The following is a 10,000-nucleotide window of genomic DNA, read 5'->3' as shown; positions in this document are numbered from 1 at the left end:
TTATCACTTCAATACGAGCTTTGTATGGAGGCCTTGCCGCTTCTTTGTGGGAACTGGTGGATTTGAAAGGTTTATTATTGCATGGGTTACTCTCAAAGGTCGTCTGGTCAAGTGATCTTGTTTGATGAATGACGTGAAGCTTTCATTGTTGTTGAATAATCGGTCCATACTGTTAGACTTTTGCAATATATAATGATTTGTAAACAAAATGATTAAGTTGTTCTCTTGATTGTTGTCATGTCCATATGAATAAAATGTTTCCCAAAAAAATGTATTAAATTAAGAGGCTACGGTTTGTCAGGTAGGCTACCATTTATTATTATTATTATTTTTTTGTTTAATTTAGTTTATCTTGTTTTTCAAAATATTAACCTACCGGTATTTCTGTTCCGCTCAACATCCATTGCTTTCCTCCTCTCCAAGGTTCTCATAGTCATCATTGTCACCGACGTCCCACTGGGTGTGAGTTTTTCCTTGCCCTTATGTGGGCCTACCGAGGATGTCGTAGTGGTTTGTGCAGCCCTTTGAGACACTAGTGATTTAGGGCTATATAAGTAAACATTAATTGATTGATTGATTGATTCTATGGAGTTTAATTTGTGTTTTTATTACAAAAGCTTTTTTTTATAAAGTTAAATTATTCTGACAATTAAATTGAATATAAAAAATCCTGGGTTTAAATTTGACATAAGTACATAAAAATTTAGGACAAAAAAAAAAATTGTGTATGAAATTTAGTGCAAAATAATTTAATACAGAAATATTTGTTGTTTCCTAGTCAAAGCCCACTTTCCTAAACAAGTCTTGAGTTTTCTGCCCTGATTTTTTTTATTTTTTATTCTCACTGTAGTTTAACAACATAGTTGTGTTTGTTTTTACATACTTTGCTCATAACTTTTATTCAATTAAAAATGAATAAAAAATATGAAAACATACACAATTTGATGAATTCAGTTTAAAACATTCAAATGACAAACTTCAGTTTATAATAAATGCTGACACAAAATAACCTCTAAACCAGGGGTCCCCAAACTTTTTGACTATATATATATATATATATATATATATATATATATATATGTTAGGCTTCACGGTGGCAGAGGGGTTAGTGCGTCTGCCTCACAATACGAAGGTCCTGCAGTCCTGGGTTCAAATCCAGGCTCGGGATCTTTCTGTGTGGAGTTTGCATGTTCTCCCCGTGACTGCGTGGGTTCCCTCCGGGTACTCCGGCTTCCTCCCACTTCCAAAGACATGCACCTGGGGATAGGTTGATTGGCAACACTAAATTAGCCCTAGTGTGTGAATGTGAGTGTGAAAGTTGTCTGTCTATCTGTGTTGACCCTGCGATGAGGTGGCGACTTGTCCAGGGTGTACCCGGCCTTCCGCCCGATTGTGGCTGAGATAGGCGCCAGCGCCCCCCGTGACCCCGAAAGGGAATAAGCGGTAGGAAATGGATGGATGGATGGATGGATATATATATATATATATATACCGTATTTCCTTGAATTGCCGCCGGGGCGCTAATTAATTTAAAACTTCTTGTCACTCCTGCGCTTACCAAAGGCATGCGGTAAAAGTAAGCATGCGCTAATTATTTTAAAACCTTCTCATTCCGGCACTTACCAAAGGTATGCAGTAAAAATTTTTAGTGTGATGTAAGCTTGGACCTTAAATCCCACTGAATAGCTCTTAATCTTCTTCCCTTTATGCGATTTCAAATTACCGGTATTGAAATCAGCCTCCTCCATTTTGAAAATGATGACAGGGGAAGTTTCAGTCGCGACGTCACGAGTTTGACCAGGCGGTAATTCAAGGCAGGCGCATATTATATGTCCTGTGGCGATTCAAGGAAATACAGTAAATATCGCCCAGCCCTATATACAAACCCAGTTTCCATATGAGTTGGGAAATTGTGTTAGATGTAAATATAAACGGAATACAATGATTTGCAAATCCTTTTCAACCCATATTCAGTTGAATATGCTACAAAGACAACATATTTGATGTTCAAACTCATAAACATTTTCTTTTTGTTGCAAATAATCATTAACTTTACAATTTGATGCCAGCAACACGTGACAAAGACGTTGGGAAAGGTGGCAATAAATACTGATTAAAGTTGAGGAATGCTCATCAAACACTTATTTGGAACATCCCACAGGTGTGCAGGCTAATTGGGAACAGGTGGGTGCCATGATTGGGTATAAAGGCAGCTTCCCAAAAAAAGCTCAGTCTTTCACAAGAAAGGATGGGGCGAGGTACACCCCTTTGTCCACAACTGCGTGAGCAAATAGTCAAACAGTTTAAGAACAACGTTTCTCAAAGTGCAATTGCAAGAAATTTAGGGATTTCAACATCTACGGTCCATAATATCATCAAAAGGTTCAGAGAATCTGGAGAAATCACTCCACGTAAGCGGCATGGTCGGAAACCAACTTTGAATGACCGTGGCCTTCGATCCCTCAGATGGCACTGTATTAAAAACCGACATCAATCTCGAAAGGATATCACCACTTGGGCTCCGGAATACTTCAGAAAAACACTGTCACTAAATACAGTTGGTTGTTAAATCTGTAAGTGCAAGTTAAAGCTCTACTATGCAAAGTGAAAGCCATTCATCAACAACATCCAGAAATGCCGCCAGCTTCTCTGGGCCCGAGGTCATCTAAGATGGACTGATGCAAGGTGGAAAAGTGTTCTGTGGTCTGACGAGTCCACATTTCAAATTGTTTTTGGAAATATTCGACATCGTGTCATCCGGACCAAAGGGGAAGCGAACCATCCAGACTGTTATCGACGCAAAGTCCAAAAGCCAGCATCTGTGATGGTATGGGGGTGCATTAGTGCCCAAGGCATGGGTAACTTACAAATCTGTGAAGGCACCATTAATGCTGAAAGGTACATACAGGTTTTGGAACAACATATGCTGCCATCTAAGCGCCGTCTTTTTCATGGACGCCCCTGCTTATTTCAGCAAGACAATGCCAAGCCACGTGTTACAACAGCGTGGCTTCGTAAAAAAAAGAGTGCGGGTACTTTCCTGGCCCGCCTGCAGTCCAGACCTGTCTCCCATGGAAAATGTGTGGCGCATTATGAAGCGTAAAATACGACAGCGGAGACCCCGGACTGTTGACCGACTGAAGCTCTACATAAAACAAGAATGGGAAAGAATTCCACTTTCAAAGCTTCAACAATTAGTTTCCTCAGTTCCCAAACGTTTATTGAGTGTTGTTAAAAGAAAAGGTGATGTAACACAGTGGTGAACATGCCCTTTCCCAAATACTTTGGCACGTGTTGCAGTCATGCAATTCTAAGTTGATTATTATTTGCGAAAAAAACAAAAAGTTTATGAGTTTGAACATCAAATATTTTGTCTTTGTAGCATATTCAACTGAATATGAGTTGAAAAGGATTGGCAAATCATTGTATTCCGTTTATATTTACATCTAACACAAAACAGGGTTTGTATATACACACACATTATATAGACACACATTATATATATATATATATATATATATATATATATATATATATATATATATACGTATATATCTATGTATATATATATATATATATACAGTATATACACTCACAAACACACACACACACGTATATGTGTGCGTGTGTTTGTGAGTGTATATACTGTATATAAATATATATACACACACACATATTTACATCTAACACAATTTCCCAACTCTTATGGAAACGGGGTTTGTATATATATGTATATATATATATACATATAAATGTATATAAATATGTATATGTACATATATGTGTGTATATATACATACATATATGTGTGTGTGTGTATACATATATGTATATATATCAATCAATCAATCAATGTTTACTTATATAGCCCTAAATCACTAGTGTCTCAAAGGGCTGCACAAACCACTACGACATCCTCGGTAGGCCCACATAAGGGCAAGGAAAACTCACACCCAGTGGGACGTCGGTGACAACGATGACTATGAGAACCTTGGAGAGGAGGAAAGCAATGGATGTCGAGCGTGTCTAACATGATACTGTGAAAGTTCGATCCATAATGGATCCAACACAGTTGCAAGAGTCCAGTCCAAAGCGGATCCAACACAGCAGCAAGAGTCCCGTTCACAGCGGAGCCAGCAGGAAATCATCCCAAGCGGAGGCGGATCACATATATATCATCATAGGCATCCGTCCGTCAGTAGTGATGATGGGTTGCTTCTGGGGGAGTTCATTCTTTATTGCAGCGGCGGCTGTGGCTGTACAGCCCCGGTTGCAGGTTCGATTCCCACTTGTGCCATCCTAGTTACTGCCGTTGTGTCCTTGGGCAAGACACTTTAACCACCTGCTCCCAGTGCCACCCACACTGGTTTAAATGTAACTTAGATATTGGGTGTCACTATGTAAAGCGCTTTGAGTCACTTGAGAAAAGCGCTATATAAATATAATTCACTTCACTTCACTCTGGAGTGACAATCTCTGGTGCAGTTGGTGCAGACGTATGGGGAGGGTTCTGACACAGGAGCAGGTCCCGCGTCACGCAGTTTCCGCTTTAGTCTCCTCGCCTACAACAGGGAGATATGCTTCTCCTCAGCATGGCGGGTTGCTGTGGCAACAGTCTTCCTCCCAGGTGTGGTGGTTGATGTCTGCCAGTTTCATGTCACGTTTGCACACGTCCTTGAAACGCAGTCGGGGGCGACCAAGGGGTCTGGAGCCTGTTGACAATTCGCCGTACAGGACAGCTCTGGGGAGCCGGCTGGGGTCCATCCTGTGGACATGGCCAAGCCATCTCAGGCGGCGTTGGCTGAGCATGGTGAACAGGCTGGTGGAGTGAGCACGATCTAGGACTTCCATCTTGGGAACTTTGTCCTGCCATGAGATTCCCAGGATGCGGCGAAGACAGCGCAGGTGGAAGCTGTTCAGCTGTTTCTCATGTCTGGTGTAGGTGGTCCAGGCCTCGCTGCCATACATCAGTGTGCTAATGACGCAGGCTTGGTAGACCTGGAGTTTAGTGCGCGTGGATAGCTGGTTGTTCGACCATACTCTTTTGGACAGCTTGGCCCAAGCTGGATGGAACGTTCTGTGTCAAGTGACAAGTCATTGGAGATTGCGGATCCAAGGTATGTAAAGGTGTTGACACATTCCAGAGTCTGATTGTCGACGGAGATGGAGAGTGGCGTTTCAGCATCTTGGTTCATGACATTGGTCTTCTTTAGATTGATGGTGAGACCAAACTCTTTACAGGCAGATGAAAGCCTGTCCATCAGCCTCTGGAGCCCGGACTCTGTGTGGGATGCTAGAGCTGCATCATCAGCAAAAAGCATTTCCCTCAGGAGGACACTGGTCACCTTGGTCTTGGAGCGCAATCGGGCAAGGTTGAAAAGTTTCCCATCGGCTCTTCAGGACTTGTGCCGAAAGCAGTAGACAGAACGAGGGAGAAGAAAATTCCAAAGAGGGTTGGCGCAAGAACGCAGCCCTGTTTTACGCCGCCGCGGATTGGAAAGGCCTCTGATGTTCCTCCTTCCCAACAGACGGAACCCTGCGTGTTTTCGTGGAATGATCTTATGATGGCGAGGAGTTTTGGGGGGAAGCCAATCTTTGCAAGCAGCTTGAAAGGACCATCTCTGCTGACAAGGTCGATCAACAAAGGCGAGATATAAGGGTCTCCTCTGTTCCCGCCACTTCTCCTGCAGCTGCCGAAGGGTGAAAATCATGTCCACTGTGGATCTTGCTGCCCTGAAGCCACATTGTGACTCAGGGAAAACACGTTCTGCAAGGAGGTGGAGTCTAGCAAGGGCGACACGAGCAAAGACTTTCCCCACGATGTTAAGCAGGGAGATGCCGCGGTAATTATTACAGTCACTGCGGTCCCCCTTGTTCTTATACAGTCTGACAATCTTGGAGTCACGCAGATCCTGGGGGACGGCTCTAATCCTTCCAACAGAGGCAAAGGAGATTGTGAAGGTGTGGCAGTAACGAAGGTTTCCCAAGTTTTATGACATCAGATTTCCTGATGATTGAGGGAACCCCTCATGAAACAGTTCTGTAGAAACGAAGTAGTCTTGTGATTTTTCCCACACATACATACTGCGCTCTACCATGGTATCGAGCACTATTCTCTGGATAATCCAATCAAGACATATATATATATATATATATATATATATATATATATATATATATATATATATATATATATATATATATACACACACACATATATGTATGTATATATACACACATATGTACATATACATATTTATATATATATATATATAAATATATATATATATATATATATATATATATATATATATGTATATATATATGTATATGTATCAATCAATCAATCAATGTTTATTTATATAGCCCCAAATCACAAATGTCTCAAAGGACTGCACAAATCATTACGACTACAACATCCTCGGAAGAACCCACAAAAGGGCAAGGAAAACTCACACCCAGTGGGCAGGGAGAATTCACATCCAGTGGGACGCCAGTGACAATGCTGACTATGAGAAACCTTGGAGAGGACCTCAGATGTGGGCAACCCCCCCCCCCCCCCCCCCACCCCACTCTAGGGGACCGAAAGCAATGCATGTCGAGCGGGTCTAACATGATACTGTGAAAGTTCAATCCATAGTGGCTCCAACACAGCCGCGAGAGTTCAGTTCAAGCGGATCCAAGACAGCAGCGAGAGTCCCGTCCACAGGAAACCATCTCAAGCAGAGGCGGATCAGCAGCGTAGAGATGTCCCCAACCGATACAGGCGAGCGGTCCATCCTGGGTCTCGACTCTGGACAGCCAGTACTTCATCCATGGTCATCGGACCGGACCCCCTCCACAAGGGAGGGGGGGACATAGGAAAAAGAAAAGAAGCGGCAGATCAACTGGTCTAAAAAGAGTACCTTGAAGGTAGAAAAGCGCTATACAAGTACAACCCATTTATCATTTATATATATATATATATATATATATATATATATATATATATATATATATATATATATAAATGTATATAAAAATATATATGTACATATATGTGTGTATATATACATACATATATATGTGTGTGTGTGTGTGTATATATATATTTATATATATATATATATATATATATATATATATATATATATATATATATAAAGAGAACATCTTTTCTGCATTTCTACCAATATTAGCAAGTTGAAAATAATCTTTTATTCTGAAATACATGTTTCAAGGAACGTAGGTGTGAAGTTAACACAAACAACAATTTTCCTTTCATAATTGTTCCACAAGGACAAAAAAACAGATTCAATATTTAAGAAATGGAGATGGACATAAAAATAGAGGGGGAACATTTATTAAATATTGATACAAGTATTATAAATAGAGATTGGATATTAAAATATAGATGGAATAATAAACAATAGAGATAGGATGTGTGTGTTATTTGTCAGCTGTAATCATTCCATTTATTGCCCAAAGCAACAAAGGATGATTGAGCAGCAACACCCAGAAAGTAAAGTGATGATGGAGCATCAACAACACCCAGAAAGTAAAGCAAACAACATGAAGTCCAGCTGCTTGCTTGCTGTCACCTCACTCACTCACTTTCTACAGTTTATTCACTTCAACACCACACACACTTGTCGACTTCAGCTTCTGGACTATCAGTAGAAGGCTACTCCACCACAGGTATGTTTCTTTTAGACTCATAAGCTGTCAAGTAGACACATGCGTCATGTCACTACCAACACTCACCTTTTTTTTGTTTACCTTCCGGGACAACTTTTCATTTCGCGCTGTCATAATACAAACCTTGTTTCCATATGAGTTGGGAAATTGTGTTCGATGTAAATATAAACGGAATACAATGATTTGCATATCCTTTTCAACCAATATTCAGTTGAATATGCTACAAAGACAAGATATTTGTTGTTCAAACTCATAAACAATTTTTTTTTTTCGCAAATAATAATTAACTTAGAATTTCATGGCTGCAACACGTGCCAAAGTAGTTGGGAAAGGGCATGTTCACCACTGTGTTACATCACCTTTTCTTTTCACAACACTCAATAAACGTTTGGGAACTGAGGAAACTAATTGTTGAAGCTTTGAAAGTGGAATTCTTTCCCTTTCTTGTTTTATGTAGAGCTTCAGTCGTTCAACAGTCCGGGGTCTCCGCTGTCGTATTTTACGCTTCATAATGCACCACACATTTTCCATGGGAGACAGGTCTGGACTGCAGGCGGGCCAGGAAAGTACCAGCACTCTTTTACTAAGAAACCACGTTGTAATACATTGATTGGCATTGTCTTGCTGAAATAAACAGGGGCGTCCATGATAACATTGCTTGGATGTTAACATATGTTGCTCCAAAACCTGTATGTACCTTTCAGCATTAATGGTGCCTTCACAGATGTGTAAGTTACCCATGCCTTGGGCACTAATACACCCCCATACCATCACACATGCTGGCTTTTGAACTTTGCGCCTATAACAATCCGGATGGTAATTTTCTTCTTTGTTCCGGAGGACACCACGTCCACAGTTTCCCAATATAATTTGAAATGTGGACTCGTCAGACCACAGAACACTTTTTCCACTTTGCATCAGTCCATCTTAGATGAGCTCGGGCCCAGCTCGGGTGTAGTTGATAAATGGCTTTCACTTTGCATAGTAGAGTTTTAACTTGCACTTACAGATGTAGCGACCAACTATAGTTACTGACAGTGGTTTTATGAAGTGTTCCTGAGCCCATGTGGTGATATCCTTTACACACTGATGTCGGTTTTTGATGCCGTACCGCCTAAGGGATTAAAGGTCCGTAATATCGCTTTCGGGCAGTGATTTCTCCAGATTCTCTGAACCTTCTGATGATTTAACGGACCGTAGATGGTAAAATCCCTAAATTCCTTGCAATAGCTCGTTGAGAAATGTTGTTTTAAAACTGTTCGACAATTTTCTTACAAATTGGTGACCCTCGCCCCATCCTTGTTTGTGAATTACTCAGCATTTCATGGAAGCTGCTTTTATACCCAATCATGGCACCCACCTGTTCCCAATTAGCCTGCACACCTGCGGGATGTTCCAAATAAGTGTTTGATGAGAATTTCTCAACTTTATCAGTATTTATTGCCACCTTTCCCAACTTCTTTGTCATGTGTTGCTGGCATCAAATCCTAAACTTAATGATTATTTGCACACACACACACAAAAAAAAAGTTTATCAGTTGAAACATCAAATATGTTGTCTTTGTAGCATATTCAACTGAATATGGGTTGAAAATGATTTGCAAATCGTTGTATTCCGTTTATATTTACATCGAACACAATTTCCCAACTCATATGGAAACGGGGTTTGTATGTATGTGTAAATATATATATATATAAATATATATACAAACACACATTTTTTGTGTGTGTGTGTGTGTGTGTGTGTCTGTACACATTCCCAAGTATGTGTGTGTGTATATATCCATCCATCCATCCATTTTCTACCGCTTATTCCCTTTCGGGGTCGCGGGGGGCGCTGGCGCCTATCTCAGCTACAATATATATATATATATATATATATATATATATATATATATATATATAAATGTATTTTTAATTGATATCTGATTGTTTTGAATTACATAAGAACTGCGATTCATTTGAAAATTTAAATTTTTTGTAGTCAAGGAGGCTGATAACCATTATTTGGAGCCGATATTAGTTTGCAATAAATATTTTTTTAGTAGATGAAAAGTTATTGTGAAGTCGACAATTTTCTGTTTAAATCTAGGCTTTGAAATGAATGTTTTATTCATTCATTCATTATTTTTAACAAATTTCTCAGGGGATGCAAAAAATGATGTTCCTCCTAGACACGGGTTATAAAAATGTTTAATAATATATGTTTTTTGATGATAAACACAACATTAGCGTTGCATAAAACATTATGTCACTACTGCTGCCACCTTTCATAAAACAAAAAATATCAACAAAACAACTTAAAGTCTTGTCCAGATGTTTA

General features: G+C 40.0%; 1 protein-coding gene across 2 annotated transcripts in view; it reads left to right on the top strand.

Moving 5' to 3' along the window:
• Window positions 1–7,371: 7,371 nt before the first annotated feature.
• The window catches only part of slc12a8 (solute carrier family 12 member 8), an 86,987-nt gene continuing 84,358 nt past the window's right edge, over window positions 7,372–10,000 (top strand). The window contains exon 1 of one of the 2 annotated variants that reach the window (XM_061879900.1): window positions 7,372–7,677. The gene's annotated coding sequence lies outside the window, so the exon portion shown is untranslated. The remainder of the gene's footprint in view (window positions 7,678–10,000) is intronic. The other variant, XM_061879899.1, reaches the window with a different exon arrangement.

The sequence above is a fragment of the Nerophis ophidion genome, linkage group LG19 (assembly GCF_033978795.1).
Source record: "Nerophis ophidion isolate RoL-2023_Sa linkage group LG19, RoL_Noph_v1.0, whole genome shotgun sequence".
In the NCBI taxonomy this organism is placed as follows: domain Eukaryota; kingdom Metazoa; phylum Chordata; class Actinopteri; order Syngnathiformes; family Syngnathidae; genus Nerophis; species Nerophis ophidion.
Note: the sequence above shows the minus strand (reverse complement) of the source record. Positions and strands in the feature narration are given on the sequence as shown.